The 24,506-nt window shown below is 47.0% G+C and overlaps 1 protein-coding gene across 2 annotated transcripts in view; it reads right to left on the bottom strand.

Moving 5' to 3' along the window:
- Window positions 1-24,506, bottom strand: part of OSBPL1A (oxysterol binding protein like 1A) — a 1,951,189-nt gene that overhangs the window by 1,677,781 nt on the left and 248,902 nt on the right. The window lies entirely within an intron of this gene.

Raw genomic sequence — 24,506 nt, 5'->3', positions numbered from 1 at the left:
GTGGTCCCCAAAACGGATTTTGTGGGACACAAACCGAGCACGTTACCTTTAATTACTGCTCAGCATTTAGGGTAATAAAAAGTCGTCAAAGTTGTTTTTGCAGTAAAGACTTTTCCACTGTCATAATGGGAAAATAGATGATTTTCCAAACATTTCAAAGTTGATAACGTGTAAAAATCCTGAACTTGTCTCCATTGAGGGTGGAATAAAAATTCTGTCTCTCCCATGACTGGCCTCACAACAAAGATTAACCAGTAGCTGCCGGGGCAGCTCTGATTTATCGTCGGTCTTTTATCGTGCTCGCATTAAAAGCAAATTACTTAAAGGTTAAAAATGAGTAGCGATTTTTATATTTTATACTTGTATAAGGCACCTTGTGTTCTTCACAGAAGACATTTATGCTTCAGAGGCAGCAGTTTCTAAAATAAGTCTCGGCAGGGACGCTCAACATCCTGTGATTCTGGGCAAATCACTTTATCTCCCCGTGCCCAACAAAATGAAAGCGTCGTCTGTAATGCAACTGCTGCTCATGTAAAGCGCTCTGATACCTTCAAGTTGAGTTTGCGCTAAATGAAACTCCCAAAAATAAAATAAAACAGGTGCTGTACGTGATTAAGATACCATTTTGTTGGTTTGAGGTGACTGCCGGGGGATGTTGAAGCTGGCTAAAACGGCATAATAATCAAATATCTGATGCTATGGCAAAGTTCCTGATCCCCCTCTTAGCTTGGGCTTCCTTTGCAACTTCCATGAACAAGATTGTAGACACTTTCTTAGTGTAGGAGAGTAGGGTCTGCAATCTTATGATCACCCAGATTTTTTTGCTTTTGCTTCATTGGTTTACGACTTTCCCTGGCTGTGGGCCTGCCAATCAGACCCACAGCCTAGCTGTTCTCTCTCGAAATTAATACACATGTACATTAGGTGCATCCACTAATTGGAACTGGGCCGCCTTGTCAGTCCCTGTCTCAGCATACCACAGGTATCCAGGGCATCGGTGTACCCAGGGCCTACCAGGGGCTGCAGCATGTATTATGCCACCCCTGGATGGCCGCCCAAATTTGACACAACTGGCTGCACGACAGCTGGGGCAAGGTGGTGTAATCACCCGTTGCTGTAGGTGTAGTATTCCTATACCTAACCCTAAAATGGACACATGGATTCCTATCAGTCACTCCTATGGCAGGCCTTATTAATCCTGAAGGCAGAGTGCTGGGGATCATGTGGGACGGTGCTCTGGCGCGAGCTGAGCCCGTCGACGGCTTGCGGAACCAAGTCCTAAATAGCCGTTCCATGGTGACGCGGGCCAACTACCTTAAAATGCATTATAATCCTTGCGGTTATTTGCTAACTTTGGCATCGCATCGCATCACCTACACATGTCGAGTAAGGTGTCATACGAATTGGAATACGAACCACTCGCCAGTTCTGGCGACGGGGTTAGCATTCCACCCTTCTAGAGGGACACGACATGGAAGTAACCTTGAACCCCGGTTAAAGTTGACTCAAGCCTCAGCATCACAAAATGGATGCTGCCACCAGACACCAGTCTGACCTCCTGCTGCTGGGAGACCTTCCAGCGAAGGGAGCTTGGACAAAGGGTTTCCTGTCGAGGGCGGTGTTAGCACCATCCCAGACAGGGTTTGTGTATCCCAGGTAGGCAGGGCTGAAAGGAAGGTGATTGCAAGTGGCACCCCGGTGCTCACTGTGCATAGCCCGGCTCAAACCAGTTTCGGGGGCACACCAGCCCCTGAGCTGGGGCGAAGCCGGACAAAGGATAGGGGTGTAACCACCCCCTCCTGGTCCCACCCATAGGTAGGACCTAGTCACAGGCCAGCCCCTTTTTCCTAGAATAAAGGTGGGAGCGGGTCCCCTTCCCAAATTGGATAATTCTGAATCTTGAACTACTTTCCACGAAAGGAACTCTTGACTTTTCTGAAGACTCTCCCTTGTGGCTAAGGAGTAGCCACCCTGCACCAGCAGGCACCAACTAAGCGCTTGCGGTTTGCTGTACGTCTCTCCCACGGATCAAGACTGCCCAGCTCGACGAGACCCGGGTTCCCTGCCATCTCTGACCTCTACCTACATCGTCAGCCCAGCTGAGATTCGTAGGTGTGACGAGACCTGCGGGACCGGCCATCTTCAGAACCTGCACGACGCTTATCTAACACGCCCACCGAGGGACCCTCGAGTGAGTGTACCTAGGGTTTGAGAAGCCCTGAGCGGCTCCAGCACCGAAGTCCGCCTCCCCAGCATCCACGAGATCTGCGTGGGGGCCCTTCTGCTCCTTGCTGTTCACCGCGTTGTTCGACCACTCGCCGACCGGCTTGTGGCCCTCTTCACGACGCACCATGATAGTTTGTTTTCATCACTGGTCTGGTTGCTCCAGACTGGCCCTTGCTCCCCTTCAACAGAGGAGTACCTCGGACCCTCCTGGTCCACTCCAGACGCCATCTTGACTCCACCGCGTGGGTTGCCACTGCCAAGACCTGCTGCCCCACTCCTGGGCCCAGCATCATCGACAGCAGACGCCTTCGTGGGACAGCTCGCCCTCCATCCTGGTCGCCGCCGCGCCTCCTGGTCCGAGGAACAGCAGAGTCCGACGTCATCCACTCACCTGGTCGAGGTGACTTCAGCCGGTACCTTCCTGGTGCCCGCACGATCGCTGGCTAGCGGTTGAGAACTGAGTCCCCTCTGCTTTCAGGTTTCCATCAACACCGATCCAGGCTTGGATCTCGCTGAAACATCGACACTGGTCGCCTGCCAGCAACTTCTTCTTTCAGGCTCCTGAGACTACAATGAGGACTCCCGACATCTTGCCGAACCTCACGCAGCCGCAGCCTCTGGGCTAGGTAACTCGAGCATTTCGGTGCTCCATCGCAGGTTCGCTCTACAAGTGTCCAGTCCCTGTTTCGTTTAGTCCGACTGATCGGATCACTCCGGAATCAGTAACTCCAGACTCTAACCACTCGCATTTCACTGTTAGCGTAGATGGTTTCTCGTGCCCTTCGGGCATTTGTGTAAATTGTGCAACTGAAGTATTTTCTAAAGAGTTTTGTAGTGTGCTTAGCTCCCTGACTCATAAAGAGCCAGGGTAGTCTTGTTATAAATAAATATCTTTTATTTTCATAACAACTTGTGTGGTGTCCTTTCACTTGACGTTCAAGGGGTATATGTGATGGTAAACAGCTGGCTTAACACGCCCTCTAGAGTTTAGCCTAAAGACTGCTCGTATCCACGCTACTAGGATAGCTGGTCTAAAAGGTTGACTTACAACTAATCATCAATAAGGGTCGTTTGGAATGATACACAGTGATCACTAGAATAGTGAGCACTACTTATCAGGCCAACTTCTCACACTTAGTAAATGACAAGTACATGAAAAACTCTGAAAAAGAATCCCATACTTCATTGTCTGTGGACAATTAGTTTTGACCGCACAAGTCCTATTAAAGAAATCCATGAGTAGCTGCAAAAACTGCTCCTGTTACAGACTAGCCAGAAGCTTTCAATCAGCCACCTTCGCTTGATCTGCCAATGAGCCTTTCAACCGGCGAAACATGATGCAGATCACAGGGGTCCAGGACCGACAACTTTGGTATATTCTGAGCTAAATAAACTACCACTGGTTCAAGTCTTTGTTGTGTGTTCTGGGGTGCTGTGGAATGTGCTGGGAATGAGGAATCTTGGGGTGAGAACCAAAAGGGAGGGTTTTAGTATCGGCAGTTCCTGCCTCCTGGGGGAAGCCAGTGATTGTGTGAATAAAACACCCAAAACCTTACCCGGCTCTTTCCATTTAGGTTTCTAAACGTGGAGCTATTCAGACTGATTCACCTGGGAGCTTCTTTACCGAAGGCAGTGAGTGAGGAGAACTTAATATGAGTGTAACTGTTGCATCCACACCACTCTTGAGATATTCTCCCTAATAAATAAAAAACATATCTGGTTCTATGGCAGAGTGCCCCCATCACTCAGATTTATGTGCCACTTTTGGGATAAGGTCCATCGCCAACACAGCTCATGAACGAGTCACTGGCCAGCCGTCCTCTAAGAACGAGGCACTCATAAACACGTCACCAGGTCAGGAGTCCCTGACTACATGCGGATTCCATCACCTGCACTTTACTGTGGCCCTCAGTGCAGGTTGGACCACGATGCACACGCGCAGTTGCTGCGTTTTTTGTTTAGTGTTTGGCTTCCGTCACAACTATAATGACCAAAGCTGCACGTGCTCTCACAGTAAATGCATAGTCGACGAACACTCATTCCCACTGCGGCTTTATACAATTAAATTTACTGCGTGCAGCATTGTTCAGATTCAAGCAATTAACGCCAAAGCTGTAAAATCTTATGGCTCCCAGAAGCCCTAAGCCTAAATTGAAATGTGACGTAGAAGAAAGCACTTAAAAAAACAGAGCATAAAGCCACAACGGGCTTTACTCTGTGTTATTATTAATGACACATACTGAGCACTCCACAAAACATCCAAGCTCTGCAGCTCACTATTCAAGATCACCTGGAATTCGGATAGGAGGTAAACACCGGGCTCTTGCCAAATCGATGACTCCCTCACTCACCCCGGGAGGCGGATTATATAATCACGGCCGTCTGACTGTCGATGCGCCCAAAGCGCTGACTAAGCCGTAAGGGTGAAACTGTCGAATCCAGCAGCAAGGAACCAATGCGAGAGCACTGCAAATTTCGGCATGCTTGTTGGTAAAGGAGGCCGACTCGCAGCTTATCAGGTTTGGGGGAGTATTATCAGAGGCAGAGTTTTGGCGCACATGCGTACGATGTAAAGCATTGCACGCATGAGAGAGTCTGGACAGGTCAGGCAAAAAAGAGTGCAAATTCACTGAGCCAAACAGAGGAGAAGACAAGCATTTACAAACGCAATAGGACTCGTATTTACACAAGACCTAATTGCATTGTAGACAAAAGTGCGGGCGTTGAAGAAGGCACAAACAGGAGGGGGTGGTGGTGGTGGGCAGAGATCTTACGAACGGGGGGAGGCAGGGAAACAAAAGAGTTTTAAAAATAAAGGGGCCGATAGCTATGGAAGGAGAAAAACGACGACATGGCTGTCAGAAGGCGGGATTAAGTTGCCGAAAACCAATCAGATAGCAGCATTTAGAATTTCGGCCAATCAAATAGATAGGTGGAAAGTGGGCGGACCTTCCCCCACTATACTGTATCCAGCATCTCTCAACGAGACAGCGCATGCACTGCCTAGGCGAGACCTAAAAAAGGTATGAAAAGTTTACGAGTCTAAATAAAAAACTAAAGTAAATTATTTTTACATGAGATGCCAGACTCTACAGTTGTGAATTTATGCCCCAAACGTAACCTTGGTTACTCATAAGGGCTGCTTGATGGGATTTCAAGCTGAATGCAGAGCCATTTGTCCTCTGCCTTTTACACAATCCTTTTCGGTTTTCTGCAGTCCTAGATGTCGCAATAGATTAAGCATTCAAACATATGGCTTTATTAATCAAGGTAATATCAGTCGTAGACACAAGTGTATGGATGAAATTACCGTTTTTAAGTCTTCCAAGAAGGCAGTAAGGGATTCCTGGTGGGTAAATACACTTACTAGTGTGAAATTTCCTTCCACGACTGTGGAGAAATCAGCAGCAGTAAATCCCGCTCATGGAGTGGATTTGAAGTTTGGGAAAACGCACAAATATGTACATTTGTGGGTGTTTCCAAAGTCCTCTCTGGCTCCTTTTAACCCTGGAGATAAGCAGAATTTCTTTCCAGCCAAGGGCTGGCGTGTCTCCCCTTCAAAGTGTAAAGGGGAATGGATTGCCCAGCGATTTGCTGGGGTGTCTCTACGGGGGGGGGGGTGGGGGGGGCAATGTTTTAACCATGGCGAAACAAAAATATGCATTTGCACAGGAGACTCCATTACCAGAAATACACTGGAAACCTGCATATGCACAACCTTTCTGTGAAGGCTTATGAATATCAAACCTAACAAGGGTGACCTTGGGTGGAGATGCAAATCTACCCCATTAGGGTTATGAGTTTTTTTGTTTTTTCACCAATAGGCCCATAGGTTAGAGATGTTTTTGATTAGTTGTTAGAGTCTGTTAAAAATAGAACTGTAAATTGGAGGCACCGACTTCAATCTCACAAAATTAACCTAACTTTTAATCACAATATTTTGCAAATTGACTCAAAATGGTTACCGCAAGATAAAAGTCTCTTTGAAATTATTAAAAATCATAAGGCATCAAAAGCCTCTCTCTGTGGGTGCTGCCATTGTAAATAATTGAGTTTTACACGGGTTTGTGCAGATATAGAATGTTAACCGAACCTTATGTTTGTTTGATATATTTACATGTGAGAAAACAATATATCTTTACATGATATAGTGTACTATTTGCAAGTTTCTCTAGTCTCAAAAATTGTACTTAAAAGAGGGAAACGTGCTTCTAATTAGTTCTACATGATCTAAAAACCTTTCCTTAGCTAAAAAATATTTATAGTATTGTTAATTAATGTATCAGAATAAAAGGAAAAAATCCATTAAAAAATAATTTAGTGTCTAAAAAGTGCATCAAGGCGTTTTAGGTAAAAATTCAAAAGAGTAGGTGATAGACTAGAAGATTGAGGTAACCCTTGCTGGAGAGAAGGGTTAGAAAGAGTGAAAAAAACATTCTTTACAGAGTGAGAACAGAGACACTTAAGGACTACACCATTCAGTCTGTTTCGGTCCTTAAGGATTTTTAGGAGAGTGAAAACTTCACTGGTTCATAGGCCACTGAGAATTGATAGATAATCAGAAAGGAGAACACACAATTGTTGTGATGTACAGGAATTTGTCAATTATTTGAAGTAAAGCAGGTGTAATGCCGTATCGGGACCTAAAAACACATTGAGAGCGTCTCAAAGTTTTCCAGCTAAATCATTCCACACCATCTAGGACTTTAGCAAGGAGTGGATCCATTAAATGAGTGGAAGATCCAAGTTTAAATACAGTATCAGTCAGCTGAGTTGGAGTAGTCTCTCTGAAGGTCATCAATACATCAGTGGATTTCTGAATTGGCATGCACTTTACTGGATCACAGATTGCAGAAGCGAAAGAATTTTCAACCTCCTGCAATTTCACATCACGTTTTGATTTGGTTTTGCTGACACAGGAAGAGTATTCATTGTCTACTTGAAGATTTTCAATTTTTTTTTGTTTTGCTAGGTTTAGGCTATTTTTTAATGTCTTGACTGGCTCAAAGATGTGTGTTTTTTTAATTCCAAGTGGAGGAGCTGTGGCACATTGCTTAGTGTGTTTTGTGGGCCCCAGGGAGGGACTTTGGCCACTTAGGACTCACTCTATTCATTCATCTTTTTTGAATACCACATGATAGATCTGGTACTATATCTTATTAGTTCTAGGGGCCATCTCATTCAAGGCAGATGTTCAGAACTCCCCTGCATGGTGCTGATCACACAATGTAGTTGGCAGCTATGTCATCCATATGATTAGCAACAGACCTGTGCATAAAGCAGATGCTGTTGCACCTTTCTCATGCATTGTGTGCGATGGTCAGAGATGCTGTGTTTTCTTTGAAGACATCCATTGCTCCTGCACGGCGGTGTTCAGGGTTTTCATTAGCTCTACGACCACCTGCTGCCTTCTAAGTTTTATTCTCCATTGGGAAGCGGTGGCACAGGAATTAGACAGGCTCTACATAGAATGACCTAACAGGGCAAAGTTTTCTCACAGGAAAATGTAATTCCATGTGAACTCTCATTAAAAGAGAGTGGGGTCTTGTGGGAGAATGACACTGGGCCGTTGGAGCAGGAGCAGGAGGGAAAAAAACTGTCCATTCATGGTGATCAGGGTTTCTGTTGTGAGGCGACTTAGTCTGCTCAGTTTTTGTGATGAGAAGACCGAACACCGTACTGGCTGATGAGTCGTCATGTTCTGCTACGGCTGCAGGCATTGCTTGCTCCTACCTACTGTATCTTTCTGCTGGGAACCAACAGATTAAGTTTCATATGCCTCTTGCTGTCAGACCTATTCCCTCTCAGTGTAGTGGTCACGTTATATCTGGGACCAATCACAGCCTACTTGATTTGGACACAGGAATAAAAATGTGTTTAGCAACAGCATGAAAGATTTAATAAAGGCACTGAACTCTCAGGGAAAAATGAACACTTACACTAAAAAATGACAAAAGGTAGACAATTAGAAGAGGCAGAGGCCAGAGGTCCCAAATTCACTTACAATATTTTTGTCAAGGTATTACAGCTAAAATATCTTACTACAAGACATATCTCACAGAGAAACTCAAGAAGAAACACCTCCGGACAAAATGAGCATAGAATTAACAACATGAAAACATTAACAGAGGACAGTGCAGATGACCATACTGAAAGTTCTCGCTAAATAATGAGAAATGGCAAAGCCTACTGGCCACAAAGCTAAAAGATAGCCAAAAATGATATTGCTGTAAAAATATTAAGATTATAGAGATCCAAATTGCCATACTACGTAATGTCTTCTTAGACATCCTGCCAGTTCCCTTGAAAGAGTACCTCAAAGAGACAGCATGTATACTGCATAGCAGTAAAAGTATAAGCTGGCTTCAGATATGATCACCTGGGTGAACAGTTTTAGGATAAAAAAAACAAAAAAAACAATCAAGCAGAATATTTATAAGCTACCCTAGGAAAATGAAAGGACATGTGGGGCATGAAATATCATTTACAAGAGGATTCTATAGTAGGGACTTACCCTATACGTTATTCCTCAAAATTAAGAGGAAGCGTACCATTATGTGCTGAAGCCCCAACAATACAGGGCACAGAAAATACAGATTAGAGAGGTGCAGAACAGGATAAACCTGTGTAATCCTACAGATCTATCTGGTCCCAACTCTGTGGTAGTTGACAATATGATCAAATGCAGGCTCAGGGCTTGGCTAACCAAGCCAAGATGGTGGACGCACTCAAAGAGTGCTCCGGGACCCCTCCACCATCCGCTTGCATCCTTAGCCCATACAGAACCATCGGAGCCGGTTTAACCTCTGTTTACCTGGCTGCGTGATTCGGCGGAGTATCCAGGAGTGCGGAACCCTGCAGTAGGACCTCTGAAGCCAGCCCGCCGACCGCTGGGGACAAAATGGCGGCTCCCGGTCCACGACTACGTCCCCCTTCGCCGAACTGCGGTGCCTGGCCTCGTGAGTGGTGGAGCCCCTGGACGTTGACTACCCCTCGGGTCCACTGTGGCTGTGGGCTCGACCTGCGGGGTGTACCTGCAGTCTGTCTCTCTCATTGTTGTCCGCGCGGCCGTTAGCGCGCAGCAGCTTCACTTCCTGCGGTGCTGGGCGGTCCCGGGAGGGGAGGCTGACCTGTGCTGCCTTCCAGGCCCACTGCTGAAACTCTTGTGGGCCCAGAGTTGTGCCACGGTGTGCGGCGCCTGAAGCTTTCCTGCACTTTGAAACCGCCTGCGATGTGTTAGCGGAGGCGGCCGCCATATCGGGCGGCAGGAGCTGTGCGGGCCCGCGGTGTGGGCGGCCTCCTGTCTTCCTCCTGTCTCCCATCTCCCGTCCCTGCTGGAGTGCTTGCGACCTCTAGTGCCTGGCCCTCCGGAGGGAAGTAGAGGACGCTGCTCTGTGGTGGCGGCGGGGGTGACGCCTGGAGACCTCAGGCCTACCCGTGCCTGCTCCTACTTGTGACCTGCCTGGGGGAGCGGCCGTTGTATCGGGCGGCGGGAGTGGCAGTGATCGGCTTTGGAGCATGGAGAGGATCTGTTGGCGCCTGGAGAACTGGGGTGAGTCCCACACTGCAGCGGCTGGGTCCTGGCGATGGTGGGGTCCGGGGAAGGTGGATTTGGGGCCCCCGCACGTGCAGGCAGCCGCCATTGGAGGGAGGGGCCGGCCCTGTGTGGTCCCCCGCGTTGCCTGGCTTGATCTCTCCTGCCTAGAGGGTGCACGGCTGGTCTTCGAGTGGACGGGACCCTGATCTCGAGCCCGTGGGCCTGGGCGGTCCTGGGACCCCAATTCAGCCGCGGAATCGAGCGGCGGGGTGCCTGGGGTGGATCCTTCGACATCCAGGGGGTCCTTCTTGACCCACTGCTGCGTCCAGATTGCTTTCTCGCCCTTCAGCCATCCCGGGAGACAATTTCACTTGTGACCCTCCTGTTGGGATCTTCAGCTGCTAGCCCCGGGCGGTGCCTGTCCGGCTGCCTGTGTAGGCTCGGTGGTCCTTTATTACAACGCTGAGCAGTGAAGGCCTTCCCTGACGCGGCCCCGCGGGCGGAGTACTGGTCCGGACGGTGCTTTGGCACAGATTGTTTTACCTGCTTGACTTCAGGCCGCCCACGGAGGTGTGTGGGTTGCTCATTGTGAGACTTATTTGCAAGGGGCCCGGGGCTCCCCGGGGTGCTATCATGGGCAGGACGGATAGGTCATCTAAGGCCCCTGCCACCCAAACAAAAATGGACCGTTTCACCACCTTGGATGCGGGTGCTCCCGGGGGGGCAGCGGAGCAAGAGCCACCGTCCTCAGCTGAGTTATCAACCATCCTGCAAGCCATCCAAGCTTCGCAAACTTCGGTGGAGGGGGAAGATCGCTGAGGTGCGTGTGGACGTGACCCTTATCCGGCAGGACCTCCGTAACGCCAACGCCCGTATCAAGGAAGCCGAATCTCATATCTCCACCGTTTAAGATGACGTCCAGCAACTCAAGGGGCAGGTTGCTCGTCTTCAATCCCAAGCTCAAGAGCTGCACCGCCGGGCAGAAGGCGCAGAGAATAGGTCCCGGCGTAACAACCTTCGCCCTGTGGGGTTCCCGGAGGGGGCGGAGCAGGGCCGCACGGCGGACTTCCTCGAGAAATGGCTCAGATCGAGGGTCCCCGAAGGTTCGCTCTCCCCCTGGTTCGTGATTGAGCGGGCCCATCGATCCCTGGGTCTGAGGCCTCCCCCGGGTGGGGCCCCCTGGCCTATCATAATGCGGGTCCTGAATTTCAAAGACCGGGACGTCATCCCGTCGGAAGCCCGCAAACAGCAAAACCTCTTGTACGAAAACCGCACCATCATGATCTTCCTGGATTATACCCGCGAGGTTCATGCTCAGCGTCGCTCCTTTGATGATGTGAAACAAAAGCTGAGGGGACTCAACATCCAATATCGTCTTCTCTTCCTGGCACGCCTGCGAGTGGTGTTCGCAGCCGGAGGACACATTTAGTTTAATCAAATTTCTTTCTTCCTGATGGTTCGTTCAAGCACATCCTGAAATGAGGAGGGGTCCTCCAAGCTTCCCGATTACCAAGCGTTTTAGTTTGGGTGTTCACTCTTAGCTTTGTTGTTTGGGCGACAGATGCTTCTGTTCCTGAAGTGTAGGGAGGGGGTGGGAGTAGGGGGCGGAATCGTTGTCCCGAGTTGTCTACTTAGTTTTGTGTTTCATTACGTTTCTTAGTTTGTACTCATTAGCAATCATGCAGCACCTTGCCTTACACCCGAAGCAACAGATAGACTGGATCTCCCCCTTCTGGTCTGTAGCTCCATTGGCAATTCATGTACCATGTTCGACACGCCATTAGTAAATGCCCCCCTGCGTATCATGTCCTGGAACGTTAATGGGCTCCTGGATCGCCTTAAACGCATGGCCGTCCTTAAGTACGCGCAGCGCATAGGGGTGGACATTTTATTCCTACAAGAAACCCACTTGTTGGGTAATCACTGTCCCTTTCTGGCACGTTACGGATATGACAGAGTGTGGCACTCGGGGTTTACCAGGGGCTCCAGGGGGAGGCAATCCTAGTAAGACGCTCCCTTCCCCTGGTGACTGTTCACACGATCCTTGACGCTCAGGGCACTCTTGTGGCTGTTAGTGGCACAATCAATGGCAACCCGCTTAACCTGGTGTCCCTTTATTCTCCCCCCTCGAGGCTGACGACGACTCTAGCTAAATCCGTTGAGCTCTTGGCATCACTGTCCCCCAGCCCGACATTCCTTGGGGGCGACTTCAATGCGGTCTCGTCACCGGACCTCAACACGACAGGCCCCCCATCCCCAAGTAGAATCGCGAAGGCCAAGCAGCTGCGGTCATGGTCCGCCTCACTAGGTTTGTGCGACGCCTGGCGACTGTGGCATCCCCACGCTAGACAATTTACACAGACCTCGGCGGCACACCATACACAGGTACGCATGGACGCCATTTTCATTCTGTCGACAGACTGTCTTCTGATTCAGGAGGTCTAGCTTCTTATGTGAGGCATCTCCGACCACGCGCCGGTGCCGATTCACACGGGGCCCCCTCCCGCCTCTGCCTGACAAACGTGGAGGTTGAATGCCTGGTTTCTTCATGACAAAGACTTTAGGAAGGCGGTGGGGTTGGAGCTCAAGCAGTACTTTCTCTCCAACGAGGGCTCTGTGTTCTCTCCGGGCACCCTGTGGGAGGCGAGTAAGGCCACGATTAGGGGGGGTCGCTAAGGGCCGCCTCAAGCTCCAGCGCCAAGCCCAGCTGGAACAGATTACCACACGGGAGGCACAGGCTCTGCGCCTCTTACGCACCGCGACACAATCCCTGGATGCTTCCGACATGAGACTTCTGGCCCGGTTTCCGCTGGAGATCAAACAGGTGTCGCTGGATGCGGCTAAACTCCTTTGGCGCTCCTCCGTGGCCAGAGTGTACGGCTGGGGCAACAAGAATGGCGCACTCCTTCACCGTCTGGCAACGTATCCAAGAGCGAATCCTATAATCCCTGAGATAGTGACGCAGGATGGGTCACCGTGCTGCGCCCCATTGGAGATGGCGCAGGCCTTTGCTGCCTACTACCGCAGGCTCTAAGAGGCCCGGGCCCGACCCTCTCCCTTACGGATCTGATGGACGGTGAGTGCGGCTGCCTCCAGCGGCTCGACGCCACGGTCCAAACCGACGTGGAACGTCCCATTTCCCGTGAGGAAATTGGAGATGCTATCGCTCTCGTCTCTTCAGGCAAAATTCCAGGCCCTGACGGCCTCCCACAGGAATATTACGCCCACAACCGGGATGTTCTCATCCCTCATTTAGAAGCATTGTTTCATGAGGCCGTGGAGAAGGGTTCATTTCCACAAGAAGCAGATATCGCCACCATTGTGGTCCTTTCGAAGTCCCAGCCCCCTTTGCCACAGTGCGCGGACTACCGCCCCATCTCCCTCATCAATACTGAGGTCAAACTGTTCGCCACCCTCCTTGCCCAACGACTCAAGCCCCATCTGTTTACGTTGGTCCACCCCGACCAATGTGGGTTTATGCCTTCCCATGGCACCCGACATTGTCTCCGTAGACTGCATTCCGCCTTGGCCCACCGCCACCTCCTCACTCCTTACCTCGCACTGCCCCTGGTGGACTTCGAGAAGGCCTTCGACTCTGTGGATCGGGGCTTCCTTCAAGATGTTCGATGCGATGGGACTTGGCCCCCGCTTTCGGGCCATGGTCAAGGTCCTGTACGCCCTCCCGAGGGCTCGTGTCCTAGTCACCGAGGTCCTGTCGGAGCCCTTCCCGGTCTGCAGGGGAACGAGGCAGGATTGTCCCCTTTCCCCCCTGCTTTTTGCTTTAGTGAGGAAGCCTCTGGCGTCCTTGATGCGGTCCTGCGACCGGATGCGAGGATGGGAATGGCCCAGCGTCGAGCCGGACAAAATCGCCCTTTACGCGGGTGATGTTCTCATCTACTTGGCAGATCCTGCCCAGTCGGGTCCCCACTGTCTTCGTATCTTGTGATCCTTCAAACAGGCCTCCGGCCTTTTTTTGAATCCTAATAAGTCGGTCCTGGTCCCCTTGCACCTCTCTCGGGATTGCTTTGACTGGCAGTCCAACATACCTCTGCGCCGTCAATCATTTAAATACCTGGGGATCTGGGTGGCCCTACTGCCCGAACTCAGCTGGGCCCTCAATGTCACTCCTCTGGTGAAGTGAGCCAAGGCAGATCTCCAGCGGTGGCAGTCGTTGCCCCTGAACCCCATGGCGAGGGTGGCTCTTTTCAAAATGATGGTGCTCCCCCGCTTCCTTTAGATGCTTCAGAATACACCTGTGTGTTTTCCCAGGGCCTGGTTCCGTACGCTGGATGGCTTTATCACCAAGTTCCTATGGGGGAAAAGTAGGTCCAGATTGGTGCTCAATACCTGCAGGATCCCTTCGTTTGATGGGGGTTTGGGGATGACTCACCTCTACTATTTGGCCACACGACTCCTTTCCATACAGGACTGGTTTAATGGGGGGCGTCCCGACCCGGCCTACAGGCTTGAGCTGGGGGAACTGGGCCTCGACAGACTACATTATTTTCTCTATGGGACCCCGATTCCATCCAGTCTTCCGGAGGTGACGCGTTCCATGCTATTGGCCTGGCGAGCCGCACTGCGGCACACCAGCTGGACACACACACTGACCCGTTATATTCCCTTGTGGCGTGGGAACTGGTTCAGGGAGGTGTCCGGGTTTCGAGGCCTAGGACCGCATAGGCATTTCACAACTAGGGGATGTTTGGGGGGGGGGGGGGGTGGATCACATGCACTCCTTTGATGATCTCCAAGCCCAGTACTCGCTGCATCCCTCGCAATTCTTTCGCTACCTCCAGCTGCGGCACGCCATCCACTCACACCTAGCGACAGGCACACGATTGCCTGACCATAGCCCACCGGAAGCACAGATTATGTTCGGGGACCTGGGGAAGGGTGGCATTTCCCGTATTTATCACACACTGATTAATAACACCCCGACTTCTATGGACAGACTGCGGATGCAATGGGAGGTCTGGGTGGGCCCCTTGGAGGAAGAGGACTGGCGAGATGCCCTTATGGCCCCTAGAACGGTCACCGCGGCTGCACTTAGTGCAACTCTACTATCTACATGCCGCATATCTCACCCCTGTACGTCTTCACCGCGCGGGGCTTAGTCCGTCCTCAGCCTGTACCAGGTGTGGCCATGATCCCGCAGACTTCCTACACATGGTGTGGGCCTGTCCCCACCTAGCGGGATTTTGGGAGGGCATCGAAGTCGAGCTCTCTGAGGTTCTGGGGTGGGGGTTCCACACGACCCTGAGCACACGATCCTGGGCATCACGGATGGGTCACGAAATGAAAAAAGTTTTTTAATACGGCCATGGTAGTTGCTAAAAGAGACATTGCAGCCTTGTGGAAGTGTCCTGATCCCCCGCCCCCACCGTGGGACGTTGGCGGAGTGGGGTGGACTGGTGTGCCACACAGGAGAAAGTTATGTACGCAGCTCGTAGAATTTGGGGGAAGCGGTTGGGGTCTAATCATGAGGGGCCTGATTGGTTCCATCGTTTCTTTGTCTCATTACTATCTGTATGCTGGGGGTGGGGATTCTGTGACTGTAATTCTCGATCATTGGATTATAGTGTGATATGGCTAGTGCATTTTTTGTAAAATGAATAAAAATTTGTTTATCAAAAAAATGCAGGCTCAGGCAAGGAGGGTGCAAAAAACTGGATATCGAGAACAAACATGAACTGAGTGTGAAAACAAGGTCTAACTTACCAGTGGTTATATACTGACAAGTATAACTGTTCTTAGAAAGAATGCAGGTTATTTAGTAAATAGGGAAATTTTAAAGTGCTGTAAGTTTTTTCTTGTCAAATGATTTTTAAATAAATATTACTGGTTTCTGTAATTCAGCTTTTAATGCATCTTGAGAACAGACTGGCAACAAAAGTGGACCAAGTGCTGGGGGTCTGTACTTTTCTAGCTAAATAGCTGGACCAGGTCTTTGTATAGGCACTGGGCAAGGGTAATGAAGAGTAATCCTATTTTCTAGTCTGTCAAGCCTACAGTTTAGGAATGTTCAAGAGAAAACAGGGGAACCCTACTCACTAAGGAAACAGAGTAATAGTTCTATAGAAAAACAATGGTTCCTGTGGAATTATATACTATGAGGTTATGAAAGGAGGGTGTTCTTTTCAGTGGGTTTCCTATGGAGGGAAGTGTATAGTCTCCCTTTGTCATGATTGAAGCTTAAATCATGCGATGGAGGATTTATGCGAGTAAACCCTTTTCCTCTATTCTTCACGTGTGGCACATCATTTTCACAAGGCTGCGCAATCATAAATTCAGGTACCTTTTATCCAACGTCCCCTATTTTCCTATTTTTCGCATTTGTGTCGGTATATGAGCCTTATTCTCTTTTTATTTCAATCCCATTTAGACGTCCCTTCATCAATCGTCCTGAAGAGAACCCACATTGTTTTGAGGGTCAAAATGCCATCGACAAACAGAAGAAGCGAACCATTTTCCCAGCACATATCATTGTATATAGCTGCTGTTCACATGGAATTATTTTGATAATGGTCGACTTGTACAAACTGTGGAAACCTTGTATATAATATTAACATTGTCACTTAGGTTTAGGTTCCCTTTGTCACTTGGGACACTATGCACAAATGTTGTTTTGATGTATAAGGTTTACTCCTAACTTTATTGTTTAAAAAATCCATAAAATATACTACACTGGAATCGGTGTGTTCGTGGTTCCTTCGCGCTCTGCCATTATCTAACCCTCTATATTGCGATTGTGCTAATGTATCATAACCTCATAGTATACAATTCCACAGGAACCATTGTTTTTCCTATATAGTACAGTTTAGGAATGGAATACTCTACAGAGGGATGTGCTAATAAGGCTTCTTCCAATAATATATTTTTTAAGTGGGTTGAGACAGTTTAAACATGGGAGAAAAACAGAAAATGGAGTGATACTAAATATACCTCATTGAAGGGTTGACAAAACTGTGTTCTTATATGTCAACACAGCTGTGACAGAACAAATCAAATCAATTATTTTATGTGTAACAGTTGATGGGGAAGAAGAGACATTTGAATTAAGAAAATACATGCTAGAGGGAAGGCTAGTAAATGTGGCTTAATGATTTCCCTGGGTGAAGAATGTTAGCTAGGTGGTGGGGAGCACAAGGAGGTCATTAAAGAAAATATTACTATGCACTTATTTGTTATGGTCATGATAGATGTAAAGCAATGAAACTAACTAAAAACTAGTAACAAAAAAACATCAATATAGGCGATAATCAAATTAAATGGTCTTGCAAATTAAAATGGCCTTTCTTAATGTAAATGGCCTGGCAAATAAGTGAAAGAATAAGTAAAATGTTACCAACATACAAAAGTCTAAGTCCCAAATAAAAATGTTTCAGTAACCACATTATAGAAAAAAGAGGGTTAGAGTAACTAATGTTAACAGTATAAATGGTTTCAAGAGGCCTTTCTTTCTTGCCGGATCTGTTTCAAGTCCCTAAATGGCAACAAGTAAATAGAAATGAAAGGGACCCAGTAGTGAGACGACTAGTGTTTTCAGCCCTCATGAATAATAGTCCTCCAACATTGGTGTCCTTCTATGGGTCTGAAAGTGAGCCTGCTGCTGTTTCAGATCACACACTTGCGACCACTAAATTCAGTATTGGTAATGCATCTCACAAATCTGGCTGGTGAACTGGAGGCCTTTCAATATTTGGTCTGAACAAGATAGCAGCTTTAAGTAATATTACAAAACACCATCAAGGCCCTTTTTTTAAATAAAAGATGGATCAGCCAATTAGGGTATTTTCTACAATTGTAAAAAGAGTACTGTATTTGGAATATGTTTCCATCATAAGTCATGCGAAAGCCAGACAATGGAACTGTGCAAATTGTTGGATTTCACTATAAACAAGCCAAAATTTGACCGAGTACCTCACAGAGGCTTTCATTTATTGGAGCAATCCAAGACAATGTAAGGTTCAAAGCCTTTCTCTACCGCAGCAAGTCTGGAACACTTGAGCTATAATCCCAATGTTTCTGGTTGAGTCCTGGATATTCGGAGTGGAATGGGTCTGAAGCTTCATGTTCTCTTAGCTGCATGCCTCCTCTCTGTTAGCAACAACATGTAGCATATGAGGGCCCTGGAATGTAACGTGAAATACCACTGGGACTAGCATCAAGGCTGCCTCTCTGACTTCATCCCAGTCTTGAGGGGACGGCCCAGGGTCTGCAATGGTGAATGATCAACCCTAATTTGTTCTGCGGCAGACCACTCTACCCTCCCCAAGCTCACAGCACTGACTGATGTATCATTACTGGACTGGAGTGTTGTCTAGGAGAGGTGGATATCAGGGCTCTGTTCTCTAGCAGAGCTCCACAACAACCTATTGGAGACTAAGAGTATTTATTTGGACCCAAAGACTTTCTTTCGGTCCATCAAGGGGAGGCTGGTGCAGGTTCCCATGGACTAAACCATCAACATATGATACAGCAATAAGAAGAACAGTGTAGGGTCCTTGGTCCTTTGCTAGGTGTCTGGAGCACTAGGGCATCTTTCTTGCTGGCAACCACCTAGCAGGGCACCTGAATGCCAGTGTGGATGAACTGGGCAGACATCGTCTGGCTGATCACGAGTGGAGTTTACATCCACAGGTGGCCAGGACATCTTCCACCAGTGGGAGGGAACTCTGGCTAGATCTTTCCGCATTCCACCAGAACAAGAGACTCATTTATGCCTTCAATAAATTCCCTCTCCTGCTGCAGCAGATCAAGACCGGCAGGGCCCTAGACAACCTTGTGTCCCCAGATTAATCCAGGAGAGTGTAGTACACAGAGCTCCTGTGCATGAGTATCGTCTCCCATCAGGCTACCATTTCAGGAGGACCACCTGTCTCAGGAACAGAAAAGGCTCCTCCAACCAAATCTACACAATGGCACATCCATTTATGGATATCTCGTGGCTGCAATTGACTGCATTCGATTTGCTACCTGAAGTGGTGGATGTCATCCTCGCCACTAGGCATCCCTCCATAAAATCAATTTACGCTGACTGCAGGAACAAATTTGTAACCTGTTACCAGAAGCTGCTGCTGCAAGTCCTTTTGTTTGTTGTGTCTTTAGCTAAGCAAGGTTTTGCAGCGGGCACATTAAAATGTTATCAGTCAGCCCTGTCTGCATTTGCCGGACCAGTCCGCCTTTAAATTACTAGTTATGATATAAAAATACAAATATATGTCCGGCACCCAGAAGTCATTATAGTTAGGGCCTAGTTTCCATTGAAAAAGCATTTTTTGTTTTGGAATAATTTTGGTGCGGTTTGACGAATCTTCATGAAATGCTCAAAACTAGTACACCAATTACTTAATTCTGGACAGTTTCAGGGTGATTCGTCAAACGGCAGCCGAGAAAAGAAGGTGGTTCTAAAACACGTTTTCCCCATACAATTTCCCATAGGGATTTTAGACACGACTATAGCAAGAACAGCTGAACGGAATTACACCGAATTTGGCAGAAAGCTAGTTCTTGGTCCAGAAAAATCTCTTTTTGAAATTTGGTATAAATCCGTTAAGCTGTTTTGGAGTTATTTAAGAAAGACCAAAAAGATTTTTAAAATGTAGGTTATTAAAGGTTTATATACATCTACTGACGCAATGAAATTCTGAGTTGTGCTATTTATACGGGACCTATTTGATGCTCATTAAAAAAAAAAATGAAATGAAAAAACATTACAGGGTTGGTGTCAAGATACTGAGTCAAGCCCAAGTGGGCCTAAATCAAGGGGAAAAGCATTTCTTTCAGCTGCTCCCTTATTTAGTTTATTTTAATTAATTTCCACAACCCCGCCCAAGATCACTTCTATTATTGAGGATACAAAAGGCTCAAACATAAATATATCTCTATTACCACCTAAAAGATATATCAAAAACGTGCATGCCATGTCGGTTTCATGTTAGTATTTAGTGGCAATTTGGATCTCTATGGGAATTAATGTAACCGAAAATAGAACAAAACTAGACAAATACAAAATATTCTGCCCTGGTGGGCATCATATTGATTTCAACCAGTTACTTGAGCCTCTATAAAGTATTATCATGCAAGTGAACATAATATGCTACCATATTAACATATTACAATATTTGTAATCAAATTCATCAACCCAAAAATTACTTTCAATACATTCTGATAATCAATTAATCTTCCACTTATTGCTGAATGTCCCGTGGCCCATGAACCTTGTGGAGTGCCAACTCAAGTCAAAAAAAAAAAAAACCAATTAGAAAAGCAACATGCATGCCCTACACCCATGCTAACTAAATTGATTACAATAATGATTTTGCCTCCATGTTCTCTTAGAGAGACTTAGCTATAAATGAGTTTACAGATCTTGCTCCAGATTTAGACCACCTGGTATTAAATTCTACGATGAACCGGTATTCGATCTGCCTCAATGATTTCACTCCAACACATGTTGATAGGAATTGCATCTTGACATAATAGCTAAGGCCACTGGTATCACTTTGGTGTTGTTCCTCAAAGTGTCTAGCTACAGGGTAGGCTTTATCCCTGTGTTTAATGGTTTGCTGCAAAATTCTTTTATATACTGGGAGTGTCGTGCTGCCTAAATGTGTTAATTTTTAGGGGTGCTGTGGAATGCAGACCGTGTGGTCTGTTTTGTAATGCTAATTACCATATATACATTTACTCTTTTTGCAAATGGGGACTTGTATTTTTTGGTATTAATACCATGCTGGCAAGCTTTACATCTGCTGCATTTCCTTAATCGCAAGTTGCGGCCCAACCAAGTGGACTTGTCTTAGGACTACTTCCGACTAGATCTTGATCTTGCCTCATTGCTTTGGTTTTCTAAAGGCCACACCAGGTCTAAGGGGGTCAACCTTTCGCAGTTTTGGATCTTTATGAGATGACAATGTTTCTGTATAACGGATCTCATAGTACCCTCGTTTGTTATAAGTTAAAAGCCTTAAGTGTAGATCTATTTTGGCTTCTTTGATAGTTTGATTTTTGGTTGTCTTTCTCAAAGAGCACCTGCTCCCTTGGTTTAGACTTCGAATTTCTATTTGCTTCCTCCATACACACCATGGAGTATCCCCTAGCTTGAAATCTCCTAGACAGGTTCTTTAGTGCTATATCTTTAACGCTAGCCTCACTACAAATGCGTCTCGCACATAGACTTTCCCCATACAGGATACTATTGACCAAATTACAGGGATGGAAACTGGATGCATGAAGCACAGTGTTCCCACAGATGGGTTTCCTAAAACGTTTTGTGTCCAATATTTTATTTTTCATATACACTGTGCGATCTAGGAAATTAACCTTTGTAATGCTAATAGTGCTTGTGAAGTATAAATCATGCTATTTTATCTCAATCTTACTCAAGAATACTTTGGCGCTTTCCTTCCTGCCCTTCACACAAGGAAGAACTCATCAATGTACCTGCTCCAATGTATATATGCTCCGAACAGTCCTGGGGATGTTTGGACGGGATCACCTGCTCCTCCCACAAGCCCTTAAACAAATTAGCATAGCTGGGGTCAAAGCAGGTGCCCATAGCCGTACCGTAGAACTGGTGGAACAACGCTGTTATAACGAAAAAAAACTGCACACCAAGCATTACTGGATCATTTTGACTACCATTTCTGTGGGTTTCCATAGTTTCAAGGGTCTAACACCTAGGAAATGTCGCACTGTCTTAAGCCAGTCGATATGCTGCAAGCTGGTGTATAGCAGTGCTACATCAATGGTTATTAAAATGTAGTCATCCTTCCAGGGTAAATCATAAATTTTAAAAAAAAATCACCAGTGTACAGAGTGCAAGATGGCAGGGAGTTCATATTTGCGTAGAAAAAGTCTACATATTTTTAAATGTTCTCAAAAGCACTTCCCAGGGCCGAAAAAATTGTCCGTCCTGGGGGAATATCACTGTCTTTATGTACTTTGTGGATTAAATACAGTACAGGTGTTTTAGGATAGTCCTCCCGGAGGAATTGATATTCATTATGACTTACAAGTCCTTGGTCGCACCAATCCATCAGTTTGTGGTTATACTCTACGTGCGCCTGTTTCATGCATGACATGGGGACTCTGGGATAACATTGTTCATTATTCAATTGCGTGTGATCTAATTTTCTCTCGACCAAAGAACTAGGTTTCCTCCCTTGTCAGAATTTCTGATTATGCATTCTGGTTTGATTTTAGTTTCTCAATTAAGGTAAAGTACTTCTTTCGGCTGTTGCTGTTTTGTTGCCTCTTGATTATGTTGATGTACAGCTGTTTCAACTCTTGGAGTACCAAATCGCTATACATGTCTAAGGGGTCTTTGGTCCCGTTACTATAAATTTTAACTTCAATTTGAAGTCAGTCGGTGCATCACCATAGATGTTAATACCTTGATCAATATTGATCATGTTTACCATAATTACTTCATTAAGACCTATGTTCTCGTACTCTAGCTCTTGAAGGGTTACCATCAGATTCATATCGGCCACTTCAAAAGAGTGCTGTGTGCTTTCCAATAATTAAGCTGCACTGGTCTTCTTCGGTTGAAGTATAAAAAGTTTTTAAGCTTCATTGTTCTTACGAATTTGAAGAGGTCTATCCTGGTTTGGGTGTATTGCATATTCTGTACAGGGCAGTATGACAGTCCTAATTTAAGGATAGTTTCTTCTTCTAATGATAACTGAATACCAGTTAAATGGATGATTGTAAGATTACTGTCATTTAATATTGCTGGTGTTATTTCTTGCCTCGTCTCATCTATTTCCCCAGTCTTGATTTGTTTTTTCTGGCGCTGCTCTTCAAGAACTAGAGAACGAGAACATTGTGTTTAATTACCTGTATATGTGAACATCAATATGTGCGTTCGACTAAGAGCTCTGAAAGAAAAATGGAAGGAACATCCGGGGACTATTAAACATGTAGAATCAAGATCTCCCATAGCTGCTCATTTTGCAAATACATATGAGTGATGTCATCAGTGATGTAATGTGTGAGGTCATAAGCAGTGCATTGCAGGGGCATAAGTTATAGTTAGCTCAGGTAAATATAACTGCTAAATTTCACTGGTTTTGTATGGGTGAAATCCGAGCCTAACTATATCATCCATGTAACCTTTGGGGTTTTCTGTGAATTTCTATGGTTTTGTTTAACTAGTAGTCGCATTTGCAGAGTGGTGGTGAAAGGGGGTGGTACCTACAACCAGCTCTCAGGAATCCTCCTGTAATGGACCTACTGGAGGTAACGGGAGGGCTTCTGGGCCCCCAAGGTCCATAAGAAGCCAAGGGGACTTCAGCCATCAAACAGTAGTGCGCCAGGAGGCGCGTTTACAGAGTGGTGGAGAAAGGGGGCATGGCCTCTGAAGTCCTCGCAGCAATCCAGCTGTGTAGGACTTACTGGAGGTAACAGGATGGGTAGTTGGCCACCAAGGACCCTGTGGAGCCAAGGGGACTTAATTCCCCAACTAGCAGTGTGACAAGAAGGAACGTTTGCAGAGAGGTGGAGAAAGGGGGCATGGCCTTCAAAGTTCTCTCAGCAACCCACTGTGTGGGACTTACTGGAGGTAACAGGAGGAGGAGTTGGCACCAAAGAACCCTCTGGAGGAAGGGGACTTCTTCCCCCCTCCTGTAAAAGATGTGCAGCTTGTGTGTCTTTCTTTTTTTTTCAATTTTGCAGCAGGTCCAGCTGTGAATTAGCGGCAAAATTGAATAAAAAAAAATTGTTTTAACCCCCAGCACAGTTTCTGTGGGACTCCCCCACACCATATCTGGGTGGGTCAGGGTACTCCTGCCCCCTTTTCTTTATTTTTTAAAACTTTTTGTGGGACTCAGCTTCAAGCCAAGTCCCAAGATGGCTGCCAACACTTCCTGGTTGAAGTGTTGGCAGTCAATCAAATTGACACGACCCACAAAAGTCTGGGCTGGGACAAGAAAATCACGCAGGCCACCTCCCTCTGGGACTCACTATTACTTAGCAATACCAAGGGCTTTGACAAATGGGATCTTATTGGGCTGTCTAAGGTGGGTGACGTATGGAAAGCGGGTAAAGTGGTAGACTTCTCAGTGCTGCAACGTGAATATTATGTAGCAGACTTGGAACTATTTAGATACTATCAAATGCTATATGCATAGTATGCAAATATCCCGCTAGGGGAGACACTACCCGAAGCAATGCCACTGGAGGACAGGCTCCTCAGTCGCTATATGCACAGGAAATGAATATCCCTCACCTACCGGAAGCTAATTAACCACGTATCCGACCCCCTTGTGCAGCTTAGAAAAAAATGGGCTGACGACCTACCACAGATGGACAACGAAGACTGGATGGAGGCACTCACCTCCCCCAGGGTAGTCGCTATCTCGTCAGGGTTTAAACTGGTGCAATTAAAAATTCTCCATAGAATATATTATTCTGGGCCAGCCTTGGTATGGATGGGGTATTGTGAAGACTCCAGCTGTAGGCGAAACTGTGGGAAGGAAGGCAGCGTCAAACATATCCTGTAGGAGTGTGCCAAAATCCGTAAGTTCTGGACAGATGTGCGCAAATGTAAGGGGGAGGTGCTGGGTCAAGGTCTGAACCTAGAGGCCGGGACGTGTTTTGTCAATGTGTGGGGACCGACGGATCGGAGTAGTAAGGAGAAAATCAGGGCAACCTTGGATTTTGTGGTAGCTAAGCGTAACATTGCCAGAAGGTGGGGAGCGAGGGAGGTCTCTGATCTAAAATCATGGAAACAAGA

The sequence above is a fragment of the Triturus cristatus genome, chromosome 5_1 (genome assembly GCF_964204655.1).
Source record: "Triturus cristatus chromosome 5_1, aTriCri1.1, whole genome shotgun sequence".
NCBI classification, from domain to species: domain Eukaryota; kingdom Metazoa; phylum Chordata; class Amphibia; order Caudata; family Salamandridae; genus Triturus; species Triturus cristatus.
This window is presented reverse-complemented; position numbering and strand designations above follow the sequence as displayed.